This window comes from Podarcis liolepis (genome assembly GCF_965112155.1).
Source record: "Podarcis liolepis genome assembly, chromosome: 14".
NCBI lineage: Eukaryota > Metazoa > Chordata > Lepidosauria > Squamata > Lacertidae > Podarcis > Podarcis liolepis.
In genome coordinates this window covers 30509730-30527464 of record NC_139569.1, presented here as the reverse complement: position 1 = coordinate 30527464, position 17735 = coordinate 30509730, and positions in this window count along the sequence as shown.

Genomic DNA, 17735 nt, shown 5'->3' with positions numbered 1-17735 from the left:
GTTCCATAGTTTAACTACATGTTGCATGGATTTCTTTTATCTGTCCAGAATCTTCCAACATTCAGCTTCACTGAGTGCCCAGGAGTTCTAGTGTTGTAAGAGAGGGAGAAGAAGTTTTTCTCTAGCCACTTTCTCGATGCTGTAGATAATTTTACACACTTCTATCGTGTCACCTATTCACATAGATAATGGGTTTTGAGTCATCTACAGCTGCTTTCTTGTCACTCCCAATGCTGGCTGGCCAACTGGATTGTGTGTATGGTTGTTGCAGTGACATTCAGCAGTGTGTGGCCGCTGCAGTGTGGAGTGGGTGATTTGTGTCTGGTTCCTGCTGAGTGAATGAGTAAATGTGTGGTTGCAACTGGATAAAAGCCCAGTTGTACATTAGAGGAAACACAGCAGTGCTCTGCATGCATCTCTGTGCTAACTGGGACTGATGGGAGAAGTAGCCCAAAACATTTGAATAGCACCTGCTTGGGCAAGTTGCCTTCACCCCTTTACCTGTGGAAATAGAAGTTGGGGATGCAGGCAGTATTTCTATCCAATTGTTTCATAAGAAATCAGTTTGATTCCACCCACCTTCTAGCGCTCTGGCCAATGAGTGCAAAGCACAGGGATAATTTTGTAATTTTTCATACAATTTATATATTGTTCGATATGTTGCTTGATCTAGGCTCTGAGTTCCCTGGCTTGCAGGCCTTTTTCCACCTTGCCTGGGAGGGTAGGACTGACTCCAACTACAAAAGCTGAGGCTGCTGGGCTGGGAAGTTGCTTTGGGAGTCTTGTTGGTGGGGGTTGCTGCTGTTGCTAATATTGGTTTTTTGTATCTTTATTTTAGATATTGTAGTATATGTGGACATCGTTCAGTTTGGTTGTGTACTTTTTGATGTTTTATTTATTATTTACGACTATCTTTGTTATGTTGCAGTACATTTTTTTTAGGTTGAAAGTCACCTAGAGCATGGTTTGTAGTGTGGCATACTAATAATATTGTGTATGTATGCATGATAATAAGAAGGTCAACCTCAAAACGGGTTACAAAAATAATAAAACAAAGGGATTATCAGGGAGATTTTAATAAAAGCACTTTAAAACAACCAATGAAAACATTAAAATAATTAAAATCAATGATAAACTAAAAAGCAGATTAAAACTCATCAACAATGTACATGTCCAGATAGACTTGCCTAAACGAAACGCTTTCAGCAAGGGGTAATTCCATGAAAATGTCAACCTACAGAAACATTTTTCAATTTCATAAATAGTTAACATTTCCTATAACATTTTAAATATAATACTGTATTGCAAAATTACATTATCTGGCAACAGTTTTTCCAAATGGTATTTTACATGTGAGCATGACATGTAAGATGGTTCAGAATTTCTTTAATTCTCTTTCTATAGTTCACTTAAAGATCTATCCAAGAAAACAGAGAATAGGTTAATGGTCCTTTGTTGTATTGGTAGTTTTACATTCTCATTTGGGGAAATGACAAGAAAGTTTATGTTAGGAACAAAACCCAATGAGTTTAGGACATTCAATGCACATTTAAAGTATATCTTTTCCTCCAAAGAATTCTGGGAACTGCAGTTCTCCACTTGCAGAGCTGCAATGCCCAGCACTCATAACGAACTACAGTTCCCAGGATTCTTTGCGGGAAAGAATGTAACGTATAGTGTGACTGTCTGCCCAGCAGCTCCTCAACTTGGGAAACACAGCTGTGCTAAGGAGGGGGAGGGTGTGACATTTTAAAGAAGTGTGATGTGATTTTTATAGTATTATTGGTTCACCGCACTACTACTCCCCACCCCCCTTATCTTCTTCATGACCTCCCAAGCCACAGGAGATCAAGCCTGGGCAATAGGAAGGAAATACTCTAACTAAGAACACATGTCTACAAACAATTACCTTGCCAGTAATTCCCTCAATTCCCCCTTGCTAATATTGGAATGAAACTCTTCCATCTTGGCTCACTCCTGCAGGAACTGAGCACGGAATAATCACCCAGCTAATGCAATGCATCTGATATTTATAGGGGCAGTCACCCGAGGGTGGTGGCGGGGAGGCTGACTGCAGTTTCACTTAGATACAAGGTGAGATCGCAACAGCAGCCCAGAGGGGAGAGTAGGGGGATCCTGGCAGCTAAACACCCTAAGAAGGAACATGAGATAAAATGTTATCACATTTTAAAAATTTATATATGCCTCTGGGGCTCATCACACCAGAACTCTTTGAGTTAGAAATATATAGCTAGAGAGATACATACTGCTAGTTGCCTATCACTTTCTGGGTCCATTCTGAACCATTTCATACCTCACAAGTGCTCTGGAAAAAAATAGGACATCCCGTTTTTTCGCACAAGATCACGGCAGCTATTTTGGGTGTCATGTTCTCATGCACTCTTGTGCAATGTTTTCACCCTGAAAAGGCACCTTTTCAGGGCCATTATCTAATGTGGCACTTAAGAACATGAGTTTTGGAGCACCATGTGATATCTCACCCTGAAAGAATCATAGCCAGCTTAGCCTCTTTATATGCCGGAGTTCGCTTGGCAGACTGAAGGGAAACAATAGACTTCATCTAAAGGTATGGAGGAATGACCCAGTTAAGACTGGCAGGACAGCTTACTCTATGGCATTAACCCCTTCATACATGAATTAGACTTAAGCATGTTGGTTGTATGAAGCTGATTATCCCACATAATGCACTGTTATTGTGTCAATGTCATGTTGCAAAATACACCTACAAAAACAACATCACTATTCTGGAGGGGCCATAGGTTTATTTTCAGGAAAACAACAGTGAAGGAATGGCCAGGGGTATAGTGGTCTGGGATTTGGGATGGGGTTGAAGACCCATTACAATTTAATCAGGTGGGTTTCAGCAGGGTTCCTCTCTCCAGCATTTCAGAGCACCCAATCAGTATGAAAGGAGAGGGTTTTTTAGCCACTGAGAGGATGTCATTCATATATATAGATATATATATACACACATACATATACACATACATATACATACACATATATACATATACATACATTTGCTTTCGTAGATTTTCACGGGTACAGGAATGCAGGTTTTTGCATATATATATATATAATATATATATATATATAATATATATATATATTAGTTTTTTGCATACAATATTAATTGCATTCATCCATAATAATTTCACACCCTTTCCGTGGTTTCCAATATTTATCATTTCTGTCAATAAATACTTTTATCCAATCTATTAAATCTCCTTTTTCAATACCCTTTATCAAATTATATTACAAGCGCTAATCCAATCCTGCTAGCATTTTTAAATGTTTGCAATGCTCCTTCATATATTCTATGAAGTTAATCCATTCATTTCTTAAAAATTTGTCTTCTTGGTATCTAATCTTCCCAGTCAATTTCGCCATTTCTGCGTAGTCCATCATGAGAGGATGTCCTTCTTACTCTTTGTGGAGCCAAAGAGGGTGAATGAAAGTGAGTCAGCCACTGAGGATCGGCTCATTCTGGAGAAGGCATGCAGAAAGAACGTCGAGGATGAGTTGTGCTTCAAAGCTAAGTATTTAGGAACACCAAAATCACAGGATGCTTCTGTTTCAAAAGAATGGTGTGCAAATTCAGTAATGTACAATGGAACCTCAATGAAAACACAACCTGAGTTGCATCAAAGGAAGACACTGGAGGAATCAAAATCGATTTTCCCCATGCACATGTGCAGAAAATAGCAGATCTAACTGAAAGGCAACACGTGGAAATTTGCATTTATATTTGCAGTGCGTCCCTAGCCATTATTATTGTGTGATTATGAGATTGTTGTACAATGTTAGAAGGGGTTGTTCCTGTGAGAGGGTATAGCTGTGAGGCAGCATGGCTGTGACTGTCATGAAGGAACCTTGCACTTCTGAATTTGCCACCCAACTAATGGGAATGGCACCGTGGAGACTAGAGGAATGTGAGTCTTCTCTCTGGCACAGATCCAAACATACTGTACCTTGCCAATTACTACTGCCAGTGCTACAATCAAACAGCAGTACAGCAGGGTTCAGTAATAAGCACTTTATTTGTGAGATAAGAATAATCTGTCAGTCCTTCCATTATTTGGCAAAAACACACACAGAGAGAGAGAAGAGCTGGAAGGCATAATGAGAAGTCATGGACTCCCTGCCTCATTTATTCAGGATCCCATCATCCCCATGCCCCATTAACTTGAAGAGTGTGATAAGGCGGGTGTTTGTGGGTGATAAGTGCCCCAACAGCTAGCGTTTGGCCTGGCAGGGGAGACAGATGCATCACCAGAGGGCAAATTGCCTCTCGCTAATTGCACTGCCTTCATTTTACTATCTCTCCATGAATTGGCCCGGCTGGCGAATGGGCAGCTGAGATCACAATGCCCAGCTTCAAGCCTCATGGATTCGGAGATGGTTGCAAAAGCCTGCATCCAAAGCTTGCTTGCTATAAGAGGTGAAAGATGAGTGGAAATTTCTCCCTTCCGTTTTAATGATGAGCTGTGGGCTTCACAAAGAGAAGGGAGTGGTCCAGGAGACTGGGGGTGTTATGTACTGAAGTTCTCACCCTGGGCCAGCAGGGGGATACTGCAGATAGTTTTCACTCAGGTCCACATATGCAAATAAGGGACTGAAAGTGACGTTCAGTGATAGGATAGTTACAGAAAGTAGTTACTGTTGCGTTCTAGTGGAGCTCTATATAAGCAGGCTGGCTGAACCCATCAGTTCAGTTCTGTTCTGGCCTGTGAATAAACAAGAGCTGTTGAAGAATCGCTGTGTCGTCTGATATGTTCACCCACAACTTAACAAGGATCCCTAGATCTGGTGTCTAAAGCCAATGAAGCAAGTGGGAATCTCAGGGCCAGGGATGAAACAGAGAGGTCCGAGCTAACTGTTATACGGGAGTTTTCTCTGTGAGCCTGTCTACCTCAACAATTGCTAGTGCTAGCTCGTCATGACAGGCACGCACCCCCAAAGAATAAAAATGTAGGCATCTCTGATATATAGGCATCTGGTTGGCTATCAAAGCAAGCAAGTATTCAGCCTTCCCTTGATTCCACCACTCTCTTTCAACTGCATCACAACAGCCTCCCCACAGCCTTACCCCTCTCCCTCCCCAGGAAGCAACAGCAAGGAAATAGCATTGCAACACTCTCCACTGGAGAGCCAGTGTGGTGTAGTGGTTAAGAGTGGTAGACTCGTAATCTGGTGAACCGGGTTTGCGTCTCCGTTCCCCCACATGCAGCTGCTGGGTGACCTTGGGCTAGTCACACTTCTTTGAAGTCTCTCAGCCCCACTCACCTCACAGAGTGTTTGTTGTGGGGGAGGAAGGGAAAGGAGAATGTTAGCCGCTTTGAGACTCCTTCAGGGAAGTGATAAGGCAGGATATCAAATCCAAACTCCTCTTCTTCTTCTTCTTCTTCTTCTTCTTCTTCCATATGCAGAACCCCTATTGCCCGTCATCCTAATCCATCCAAACTTTAATGCCCTGTCCTATATATCTATACAGTCTAGCCTAAAGCCTAGCACCATGCTGAGTCCCTGCAGTATCAGTATACTGATATTCTACCTTTCCTCCAAGGAGTTTGAGGGGGCATACATAGTTCTCCACCTCCCTGTTTTACTCTCACAACAACCCTATGAGGTAGGTGAGGCCAGGGTGGCCATGTTCCTCATCCACTTTTGGATGCAGTATGCCTCTAAATAACAGCTTCTAGGAATCACCAGAGAGCAGAGTATTGTTGCAGTCAGGTCTGTGAGCTCCTCAGAAGCATCTGGTTCAGGCGACCTTTTTCCTCATCTTTTAAGGTTCTTACACTAGTGCTTGCTTTTCATACAATTTTACCTATGAGGAATTTTTGCTGTGACTTTTTTTTAAAAAAATGCAAACTGTTGTGGAAATGTAGCAAAACAAAGGTGACTTCTTTTCTCTCACTTTGGTGGGATTTTATTGAATAAATTAAAAAGAGAGAAAATTTACGTTGACCTTTTCTCTTCCACAAGTCTCTCAAGAAATAAGTAATTACTGGAAAATTAGTTGACATCTAATTAGTTGAATTTTTTTTCTGGATGTCACTCATGGTTTCTGTCATAATTTTACGTTCCTGTATGTCTTGCAAACCTCTTGGTCTCTCATTTCTTATGATGGTACTTGACATTTACCTGTCAAGTAATTTACCTGTCTGCATCTCATCACAAATAACTGGATTACCAGCTTCATCATTTCTTCTTGGGAATGTCCCATGCCAATCTTGTTTCGCTTTGGTTTAGTTTTTATATGATTCATGAAGTTCTGTTTTGTTATTTGGGCTACATGGATAAAACTCAATTTAAAAAATATTCTTAAAAATGAAAATTAAGAAATGTGCCTGACTGAAGTGTGACTGGAAAAATGAGAAATGAACATCTTTCGCCAGGACTCTGGAGCTGGCATAAAGGAAAAGTGACTGTTGATGATTTAATGCCCTGCTTTATTGCTGTGTTAGGTGATCCTTATTGTCTTTTAATATTCTTTTTATAGCTGCATTTATCATATATGCTGGCACGAGAGCTTCTCAAGGGTTGGGGGCGTGAAGTCATGGATATAAACATAAAACAGATAAATAAAAATAAATGCATAGTTTTAGGGAAAAAATATTCTACTTCCATTGTCTGAGGCATTATGCTCATGAATGCCAGTTGCTGGAAACTGCAGCTGGGCAGAGTGCTGCTGAGCTCATGTCATGCCTTCCCACAGGCATCTGGTTGGCCACTGTGAGAACAGGATGCTGGATTTGATGGACCCAGCAGGCTCATCTTACGCTCTTAAAAGGAATACTAATGACCCAGTGCCCCTTGCAGCAGGCTGCATATCAGAACATCATCTTCAGTAAGGGTAAAGGTAAAGGGACTCCTGACCATTAGGTCCAGTCATGGCCGACTCTGGCGTTGCGGCACTCATCTCGCTTTATTGGCCGAGGGAGCCAGCATACAGCTTCCGGGTCATGTGGCCAGCATGACTAAGTCACTTCTGGCGAACCAGAGCAGCGCACAGAAATGCCGTTTACCTTCCCACTTTGGGAAGCACTTTGACATGCTTTCGAACTGCTAGGTTGGCAGGAGCAGGGACCGAGCAACGGGAGCTCACACTGTCGCGGGGATTCGAACCACCAACCTTCTGATTGGCAAGTCCTAGGCTCTGTGGTTTAACCCACAGCACCACCCGTGTCCCTATCATCTTCAGTAGCCACCTGCCTTTTGCCTTTTGTCTTTGAAGACACGGGTGGCACTGTGGTTTAAACCACTGAGCCTCTTGGACTTGCTGATCGGAAGGTCGGCAGTTCGAATCCCCATGGCAGGGTGAGCTCTCATTGCTCTGTCCCAGCTCCAGCCAACCTAGCAGTTCGAAAGCACACCAGTGCAAGTAGATAAATAGGTACCGCTGCAGCGGGAAGGTAAACGGCGTTTCCGTGAGCTCTGGTTTCCATCATGGTGTTATGTTGTGCCAGAAGCGGTTTAGTCATGCTGGCCACATGACTCAGAAAGCTATCTGTGGACAAACGCCAGCTCCCTCAGCCTGAAAGCGAGATGAGCACCGCAATCCCATAGTCACCTTTGACTGGACTTTACTGTCCAGGGTTCCTTTACCTTTACCTTGCCACCTCTCTGAATTCTAGGTAAGAAACAGCTGGCCCATTCCAATTTTGAATTATATTTCCACCTAAATGATGGAAATTAACACCAATTCCCAGCAAAGGTGTGAAGGCAGTGACCCGCACCAATCTTCAAGTGGAATTGGGGAGATAATTATTTTCTGCTTCAAATCTGGTTTTCAAATACCCTGAGCCGGGCGGGTGGGGGGAATCTCTACCATCTCTTGGACAGCATCCCAAGAGATGGTAGAGTTAAATGATGACTAATCAGAGGCAGCTACAGGAGAGCTATGAGATTCAGGTGAGGCCCAGATGCCTTGTCAATCCTAGCAGGTATATAAGAGGACAACCTGGCCTGCCCAGGCCTGCAGCCTGCCCAGTTTTCAGTGTTCATTTTATGCATTTTTTTAAAATCACCATGGTATTTAACAATAATTTCTTATGTCCTTTAGAGGAGAAATTGTGAAATGTAGGATTTTTAATACCCGTCATCATCCTTGGGATCACTCAATTTTGTTTATAACACTCTTCCATTGTCTTCTAGTTGCGAGGGTGGGAGATGCGGAGGGGCCTCACAAGTGGAGTAGCCTAGGGCCTCTCTTCATCTAAATCCGGCCCTGGGAGAACATCATGAGGGCTTGTTCTGCATGCTCCAAAACTACCGTATTTTTCGCTCTATAGGACGCACCGGACCATAGGACGCACCTTGTTTTAGAGGGGGAGAACAAGAAAAAAAATTCTCCCCCTCTCTGCTCAGCGCCCCTTCAGCGGAGCGGCAGGAGAAACAGAGCCCCTTCCATTTCTCCTCCCGCTTGGCTGAAGGGGCGCTGTGCAGCTCTCCCTCTCTGCTGAAGCCAGGAGAGTCTTGCTCTCCTGGCTTCCGCGAAAGGAACCTGAAGCCTGCGGAGCGCAGTGGGAACTCGCGCTGCACTCTGCAGGCTTTAGGTGGCTATCCCCTCAGTGCTTCAGTGCTCACTGACCCCTCTCACTCTGCAGGCTTCAGCGAAAGCAACGTGAAGCCTCCGGAGCATGGAGGGAGCACTCCCTCTGCGCTTTGGAGGCTTCGCATAGCTATCGCTGAAGCCAAGGAGCCTGCATTCGCTCCATAGGACGCACACACATTTCCCCTTAATTTTGGAGGGGAAAAAGTGTGTCCTATAGAGCAAAAAATACAGTAAGCAGTTAGCAATAGAATGGTGTGCTGTGTGTGCAGATTCTTTTGCATACAATGAAGCTTCCAGGAAAACACTATTTACCCCAATGCCAAAAGAAAATATTGGAACACTCCAAATCATTTCCCCATGTACAGAAAAGAGCAGATCCAGCTGAAAGGCAGTTTGTGGAGATCTGCACTGATCATTGCCGTGCATTCCTAATTATTATTATTGCATAATCTTGGAAGGGGAGTTGGCTGTAACTAGCATGAAGGGATCCTGCACTTCTGAACTTGACAACACACTGCTGGCTGTATTTATCTGTGAACAAAGCTGATAAATAGCAGCTAGGACTTGCTGCATAGGTAAGACTAAGGTTCCACGTACTCCCACTTTACTATGGAGGGAACCACATCCCAGGAGGAGAAGGGAGTTTCTAGCACAGACCAGGCATGTCTCTTAAAGAGACAGACCACACTCAGACAAGACAACTGAGTGCATGGAAGACTGTTCACCCTTTACATTGTTCTATATCTACCACCGTAAAAATTGCAACTTGCACAGATGAACACTTTGGATCCAGACCAAGTCATGCCCCCATATGGGCAGTGCGCCTCTCTGCAGGCACATAATACTCTTCTCTTTTCAACATTACACCTGCTGAATAGACTGGCTTGAGCCAGGAATCAGATGTCTGACTTTGGCATTATCCCGCCGAAAGAACCCAACTTTCCTTGGCTCTGCTTGAACTGGCAAACAGTTCCCGTACATTATTTTATTTAATTAAGGACACCTGAGCCCATAACAGAGGCTGAGCCCAACACAGCCTGCTCCATTGATGCAGTGCTAACAACAACTGTGGTGGGGGGAGAGAGAAAGAAAATAACACCCAAGTGTTTCTCACTTCCAGATAAACTTGGCTCTTGAGGGCTGAGGAAATTAAAGCAAAGAGAGAGCCATTTTTAACCGGTCAAATGGAACACTCCTGCTATGACTGGCCTTAGCTGTAGCATTACATGGATTTTTAAATTAAATGTCAAATATAATTTGGCACTAAAGGTGTGGGGCTGCCCTTAGAGAAAATGTGACACCTTGAGCTTAATGGCTTCCTGTAGCTGTCTAGTACTTGAATGGAGTGAGACCCAACTTTTTCACCATACCAGGCTTCTTGCAAGCAGACTACAGGGTTGATCTGCCCAGGGGACAGGGGGCATCTTATAAGAAACCAGGCCAGAATGGGGTGGGTGGGCAGTGAGCAAGCAGCCCCTGCTAAGTCTTCCGGACTCCACAACTTTTTATATATGGAAATTGGGACACCTTCCAGGGTCGCTCCAGCTGCCCTTTGGTGTCATCCAGTCCAGCCCTGTGGAACACTTTTTCAGTAGAAATTCAGCAGGCATCTTCAAAAAGGGGAAGGGGTGGTTGCTCAGCAGAAGAGTATATTGTTACAGAAGTTGTGTGCCGACTCCACTGTCTGCCAAGCAATAGCAAGATCTCAGGGGAGTTCCAGGCACTCACCCAGGGTCTGTGTTCCTTTGGTGTGCTGGTCCAGGGGGGAGGTTACCATGGGGCGAGGTCCAGGACCTGAGTTGAGGGTTGGCAGACAGTCCTCCACGGGCGAAGTGGGGTCCACAGCGAGAAGCCGGGCAAGGACAGGAACTCAGTGGACCAGGCCGCAGTGGACTTGTCCTGTTTCAAACGCCTAATTGCCCGGTTGGCTTGACTCTCCTTCTGGGGGTTGCCGAATGCGGCCAGTTCAGCCGGCCCTGGAGGCGGGACTCCTGTGCAGGCTGGGATTCCTCCAGTTCAGCCTCTGAATCGGATTCCCAGGCCATCACATTTGGAGAATTGAGACATGGTGGAGCCTGTCATGGCTTTTCTTCATCTATTTGCACCTCTTCCAGTAGAGATTTGGCAGAGGCATCCTCACTTTTAACTTTCAGGTGTTTTAACTTGGAGACCTTTTTATCTCAGCAGGCCTTTGCAGCTGTTTAAATCGGTTACCCAGGCACTGTTTATGGTTTATGGTTTATGGTTTATGGTTATATGGTGCTTTTATCACCCTGCTATTTTAGGATATGGCAGTATATAAATATGTTTTTATAAATAAATAAGAATGAAGAGGCCCTTCTCTCAGAACTAGACTGATCTGTTCATCTCTAGCAGAGAGAAAAGAAGGGGTGAAGAAAGCAAAACAGTCCACAGGGAGAAAGAGGAGTAAGCAGATGAGCAAGTCTTTTGAAGGTCAATAGAAGACCTTTGAGTGGAATAGAATGTTTGTAGGGTCTATTCTTAAAAGGTCAGTCTATCAATGAGTAAAATAAATAACACAGGAAGCTGCCTTATAATGAGTCAGACGATTTGCCTATTTAGCTCAGTATTGGCTACAATGAGTGGCAGCAGTGGCTCTCCACAATTCCAGACAAGACATCTCTCCCAGCCCTAACTGGAGATGCCAGAGACTGAACCTGGGGTCTTTTGCATGAAAAGGGGATGCTCTGCTATTGAGCCCTATTTGCAATGAATTTGCAAGTGAACCTGGAAGGAGACAGGCAGTAGGGGCTGGTGCCCAGGTGGACTTGTAGAGCAGAAGGCAAGGTGACTGACAGCTGGTAAAGAAAAAGTCAGTGATAAGGGGGACCAACCAACTTGTCCCCATCTTCCTCCCTCTGAGTTCTACAAGGGGCAACATTGACACTAAGGAGGAGGAAGCTGCCTGGCAGTGCCACACTCTCGGGGCTGGTGGCAAGTAAGAAGGCAGGTAGGTGGTTTTGTTTAAGGGCAGATGGAGGTTAGTGGGGCAATGCCACATTTGCCCAAATGGACCAGCCTCTCCCAAGTCAGATCATTTGCCCATCTAGCCCAGTCTTGTCTATTATGACTGGCAGCTGCTCCCCAGACAGGAGTCTCTCCTGGCCCTATCTGGAAATGTCAGGGAATGAACATGGAACCTTCTGCATGGAAAGCCACAGCCCATTTGCCCTTGTAGGTGCTGGATTTCAATTCCCATCAGCCCCAGCCAGCATGACCAATGCTCAGGGGTGGTAGAAGCAGCATCTAGAGAGCCACAGGTTCCCTTCACTAAGTTCTAAGACAACATTGTCTACAGTGACAGGAAGCAGCTCTTCCCAGTTTCAGGCAGGAGTCTACCTGTAAGGGGTCTACCTTTAAGCCCCACGTTGGCCAAAAGATTCCTGCACTGCAGGGGTTTGGACGAGACAACCCTTGGGGTCCCATCCAACTCAACAGTTCTATGATTCTATGTAGATTGCCAGAGACTGAACCTAAGGCCTTCTAAATGCAAAGTAGTTGCTCAGTCACTGAATTATGGTCCCTTCCCCCAAAGGAAAGGCAGAAAGAGGGGGCCTGTGTGGGTTCAAAACAGGAGCGCATGGTCCTAGCAACAAGCAGGATAGAATATTGTTACCACCTCATCTGTTATTTGTGTGACTTGAGTCCTTTGCCTCCAAGGAGAAACAAACTATTGAAAGTCAAGCTACAGTATACAGCAAAGGTGCTTGAAAAGAGCTGAGGAAATAAACGATGATTTATATATTTACCTGAAAGGGATTGTTTGTATGAACTACGGCTGCGCCTGAGGCTCCTAACATGCATCATTATTTTATGATCTGCCTGACTTCTTTCCCCACAGAAGGCCGTGGGGGGTGCACGTGCATTTACACTCCTGCTTTACTGGAATTCACACTCTCTAATCACTGAGAAATCTCCCCAGTTTACCTTTGGCAGTCAGCAAAGAGGGAAATTTATCACCTCACTTTGGTGTCAAGGTGAAGCAATAATAATATATATATATATAAATTACAGGTTGACAAAGCCTTTGATAAGCTGGGAAGGTTGCCGCAAACTGTACTCCTGAGCAGATTTACCAGGAAGCATGTCCCGTTGAATTCAGTGGGATTTATTTCTAAGAAAACATAAGTGCCTGGCCTCAGGATCAAGCCAAATGCTCATCTACAGCAGCATCCAGTTCTCACAGTGGCCAACCAGATGATTTTGGGAAGCTCACAAGCAGGATCTGAGGGTAACAGAATTCTACCCATCTGCAGTTGCCATTGACTGGTATTCAAAGTTAAACCTGAGCTAGATAGTCGAATGGTTAGACAGCATATGGCAGCTTCCTACGTATGTCCTAAATCATTCTCTCCCTTTGGAATTGATGTCATCCATTCCAACCTTTTCTTGCAGGGTATGTTCCTGTGGGGTGTATGAGGTGATCGGTGAAGAGTAGTACCTCTCTTGAGGGACACTCCATGCTCCTCCTGGGATAGGTTGTCCAACTTTGCAGTCAGTCCCACCTGTGACTCCAATAAGCTATCGGCATGCAACAGAGGCCACACTCTGGGAGATGGCTGTGACTCGGTGAGTCAGGAACCCTTGGTGAGTCAGGGACAGGGGCTCCGTCAGATGGAGCTGACAAGACCAATAGTGGGTCCACTGGTCAAGAAGGCAGTTTCTACATGTGCTGTAGAGGGAGGTGAGGGGCAAATGGGGCTCATCAACCAGGGACAGTAGCCCATCTAGGAGATGAAAACCCTGGTCCTAAACCTCCACTGTCTTGCTGGATATTTTAAGAAGGCCAAGGAGGAAACCCTACAGAAATCCAGAGTGGAGTCCCTAAGGTGGTTAAATGATGCATTTTTATGCCTCCTTCTAGCAACTCCTGCAGCCATGCTAGTGCCAAATGCATTGGTCTGCTTTCACTGGACCACATCAGTGAAGCTGAGAGGAGGGTCTTGTTGTCTGGGCAGCCCAAGACTCCCATACACACTGCCCAGGCTTGTGCACCATGGAAGATCACTTTGGTGCTTTTAACACAGTGATTTGACTTCCCCAGAAGTGCACTCCGTGGTCTCTCAAGACAGACAGATGCCAACAACATGTTCCTGTCCAGTCGCCTGTATGACAGTCAGAAATTTGTCAGTAGCAGCTTTTCACCACACCGAAATTCTGGAAAGAGGGAGAGAGCAGTTCCCCCAAAATGTTGGTGAGAGTTGCTGAAGACCCAGCCAGTTCAATCGAGGGAAGAGCTGCTTAGTACTTACAGAGCTTTTGAACATTCAAAGTGTTTCATGTACCTTATCAAACTGTAATCCTTACAACAACCCTGTCAGACACTGATGGGGAATCTGTGGCCCTCCAGATGATGGATTTCAATACCCAGCATCCTGGACCATTGAGTTATTCTGGCTGGACCTGGAGCCAGAGATGTGGGTTTTCCAGGGGGGGAAATTGAACTGGAAAATTTCCAAAACAATCAGGTTGATTCTGAAGCTCAAGATATTTCCGTATGTCATGTGCATTTGATGACCACCAGCTTGAATGGCTTTAAGAGAAGATTGGGGGGGGAGAGTCATGGAAAATAAGACTATTAAGGGTTACTAGTCATGATGGCTATGATCTGCCTTCACACCGGGAGGCAGTAATGCTTCTGAAGACCAGTTGCTGGAAGCTGCAGGAGTGAGAGGTTTCCACAGGCATCTGGGTGGCCACCATAAGAACAGGATGTTGGACCGTGTGGGCCAACTGAGCTACTGACAATCCAGTAGGCTCTTACATACTTACTGGAAGAGTTTCTTATGTCCTGGAGAATGCTCTAATTTCATGCTTATTCGACTTGCAGTTAATAAGCAAAGTTAAAACCCTGGAAAACTCTCAAGCTTGCCTAATACTGTATTTTCAGTTGACATCCACTCATGGTTGCTAATGAACTTAAGAGATGGAAAAATTTCCACAGAAAAATAAGGCACTGGAAAAAACATCATTGGTTGGAGCCCAGCAATATCTGAAGTGCAAGAAAATTCCAATCCCTACACTCAGGCAAGTCAGTATTCTTTCCCCACCTATTACAGATAGCTTGGGGGGGGGAGATCAGGTGACACAAAGGACCAATAAGATGCTGTCTTTGGTTCTATAAAGCTACTAATTCTACTAATTCTGTCCTGATCCCTCAATTGGGCTTAGACACTGTTCCTTTTAGACAGTCCAGTTTTGCTTTTAGCCCACCAATCCTGATGAGGAATGGTGCTCAACTTCATCTGTTAATGCTCCCCGCCAGTTGAACAGTAGGAACCTCTATGGTCTCTTCTTCAAATCTCCCCTTACTCTTGAAAAGCCTTGAGGTCTTCTGCAGGAGTAATAAAATACTATATATTTTTCAAAACCCAAAGTCTTAAAAATCATCTTTATGGGACTAGGAAAAAACTGCAATATGAATTCTCCTACCTCCAAGGAACCTTGAAGGCTTTAACTGGAAAAGCAAAATCCCTTTTAATAAAATGACCTTTGGGGTTGTTGTGAGCACTCTCTCTTTCTGACATTTTTTAACAAGCCTGCCTGTGAGGGTTGATTGGCTTATTTGTACAGTGCTCCCAGGCTGAAATTGGACTGTAATTAAGTTGTTAGTTTATAAACACTTGCCTGGAGTTCACTGTATCTTCTGGTCTTCGGCACATTTCCCACCCCCCACCCCCACCCCCCGGTCCAAAGTCTCTTGCACACAAAAAGAATTAAACGCAGCAATTCTCAATCCTCATTCCTGGTACTCGCCCCCCTGCCCGCCTCAACGCCCCCTTCCATTTCACTGTGATGGTTACTTTGGCAGGAGATGGGCATGAGCAAATGGAATCGTAGCCTGAAGAATATCAGCTTCTCTGTATGTTTGCGTATGAGATGAGGAATAGTGTGTGCGACTTATGAAACGACTTTGTCAGGGACTTGCACTTTCCCCAAGGCCCTTCTCCCTCTTCCCCAGGTCTCTAAAGTGCTATCATTAATAATGATAACAACAACAACACTGATTTCTTGATCACCTTCTAAACCACCATCGCAAGGCAATTTACATACATATAAAATAATTAAAAACTGTTTAAACCACAAAAAACCACAAGTACATTTAAAACAACCCTAGAAGTGGACACTCACAGTGATGAGTGCCCAGCTGGGGAGCCTGCAGGAACAATAATGTACAGTGGTACCTCGGTTTTCAAATGTCTCCATTGGCAAACGTTTCAGAACTCGAATGCCAAAAACCTGGAAGTAAATGCTTCTGTTTTCGAACGCGTCTCAGAAGTCGACTGTGTTTATTAATTTTCTCAATGAAAGTTGCAGACTGCCCTTTATACCTCAGTTTTTGAACATTTTGGAACTCAAACGGTCTTCTGGAATGGATTACGTTCAAATACCGAGGTACCACTGTATTCAGTTGTTTCTTGAAGGTGCAGATAGCTGTAGCTTGACAGGAATGCTATTCCACAGACAGGGGGAAATACACTGAATGTTCTGCTTCGAGTTATTGTGCAACAAGCTTCTAAGATCTTTAGGATTGCAGGAGATACTCTCCCACAGACCACAGTGATCTCCTGTGTGAATAAGGGATAGGGCACAGCTTTATTAAGGAAGTCTTTCCGGTTACCTGGTATTAAGCTGCATAGTGCCCTGTATGTTGGTACCAACACCTTGAATTTTGCCAAGTAACAGATTAGTAGCCCATGCAAATCTCATCTTGGGTGTAGCCAGCAGGGAGGCGGGAGGCAGCTGCTGGCCCAAATCAAGTAATTAAATAAAAATACTTTACTAAAAGTAGAAAAATCCAGAATATTTGAAACTTTAATGCTCACTGAGGTCACCTGAATGATGTTGTGGCACATTCTAGCGATGCAACTGGCAACCTGACTGAGTGATGTGTGGCTTCTGCAAACTGACCAATCGAGTCACAGGTAGCTCCATTCTCTCCCCCCCCCCCCAAATCCTAGCTATGCCCACAACCTGGGGGCTGGTGGTAGTAGCAAAGGAACACAGCATTGTGCGGCTTTACTATACAGTTGGCTGCCTTGCAGGAAGATGGAAGCCTACTTTAGAGCAGGGTTGCCAAGGGTTGTGGTGCCACACAAATGTGGCTGGACTATTACACCGTCACGCTTCAGGGCCCCAGGTGCATAAGATCTAAACCAAGTTCAAGCACAGAGGATCAATCTAGGTCCAGACATGATCCAGAGACAGTCAGGCCACAGTCCAAGGTCAGTATCCCAGGCAGTTCAGGCAAAGCACAACACAGCAAGGAACTAGAGACCTGTGTTGCCTCCAATAAACAGTAGGCTCAAGAGGGAGGCCTTCTATGCTTTGGCCTCCTAAACCATATCCTAACCACATCTGCTGTCAGAGAAGGCACCTTAGGGGTTGCTTACTCATAAGTAGACCCCTTATATGCAAGTATAGCCAATGACAGCAGAGTTCCCTCCCTAGAATCCAAAAAAGACAAACCACCAGTAAGAAACCTACAGTGGTACCTCGGGTTAAGTACTTAATTCATTCCGGAGGTCTGTTCTGAACCTGAAACTGTTCTTAACCTGAAGCACCACTTTAGCTAATGGGGCCTCCTGCTGCTGCCGCGCCGCTGGAGCCCGATTTCTGTTCTTATCCTGAAGCAAAGTTCTTAACCTGAAGCACTATTTCTGGGTTAGTGGAGTGTGTAACCTGAAGCGTATGTAACCTGAGGTACCACTGTAGTGTCCTGAGCCATTAATTATGTCACACAACATCAAAAGCAGGAGGAGCAGGACAACAGTGGTCATGACTACCTCCTTGTCTAATAGGGGAATGAAGACAGCTGGCCAGATCAGCTGAGATGCTACTTAACCCTGGCAACTTTTGCCAAGAGCTCAAGTCACTGCAGATGTTTTCTGCTATCTGATCCATGAGACTGGCTACACTTATGGTGTTTTCACCCAAAAGGAAAATGGACATTTGGGGCTTTAGCTGAACATGAGAATTCTACCAAGCCCATGTGTTTGATGATTTTGAATAAAATATCTGGTCCGTTAGAAATCAGGTCCAAATCTTTGTGTCAGAGGGTGATAAGAGGAATAACAAAGAAATGTGGGTTTGACTCCTTCTATCTCAGTCACAGCAGCCACTATGGATAAGT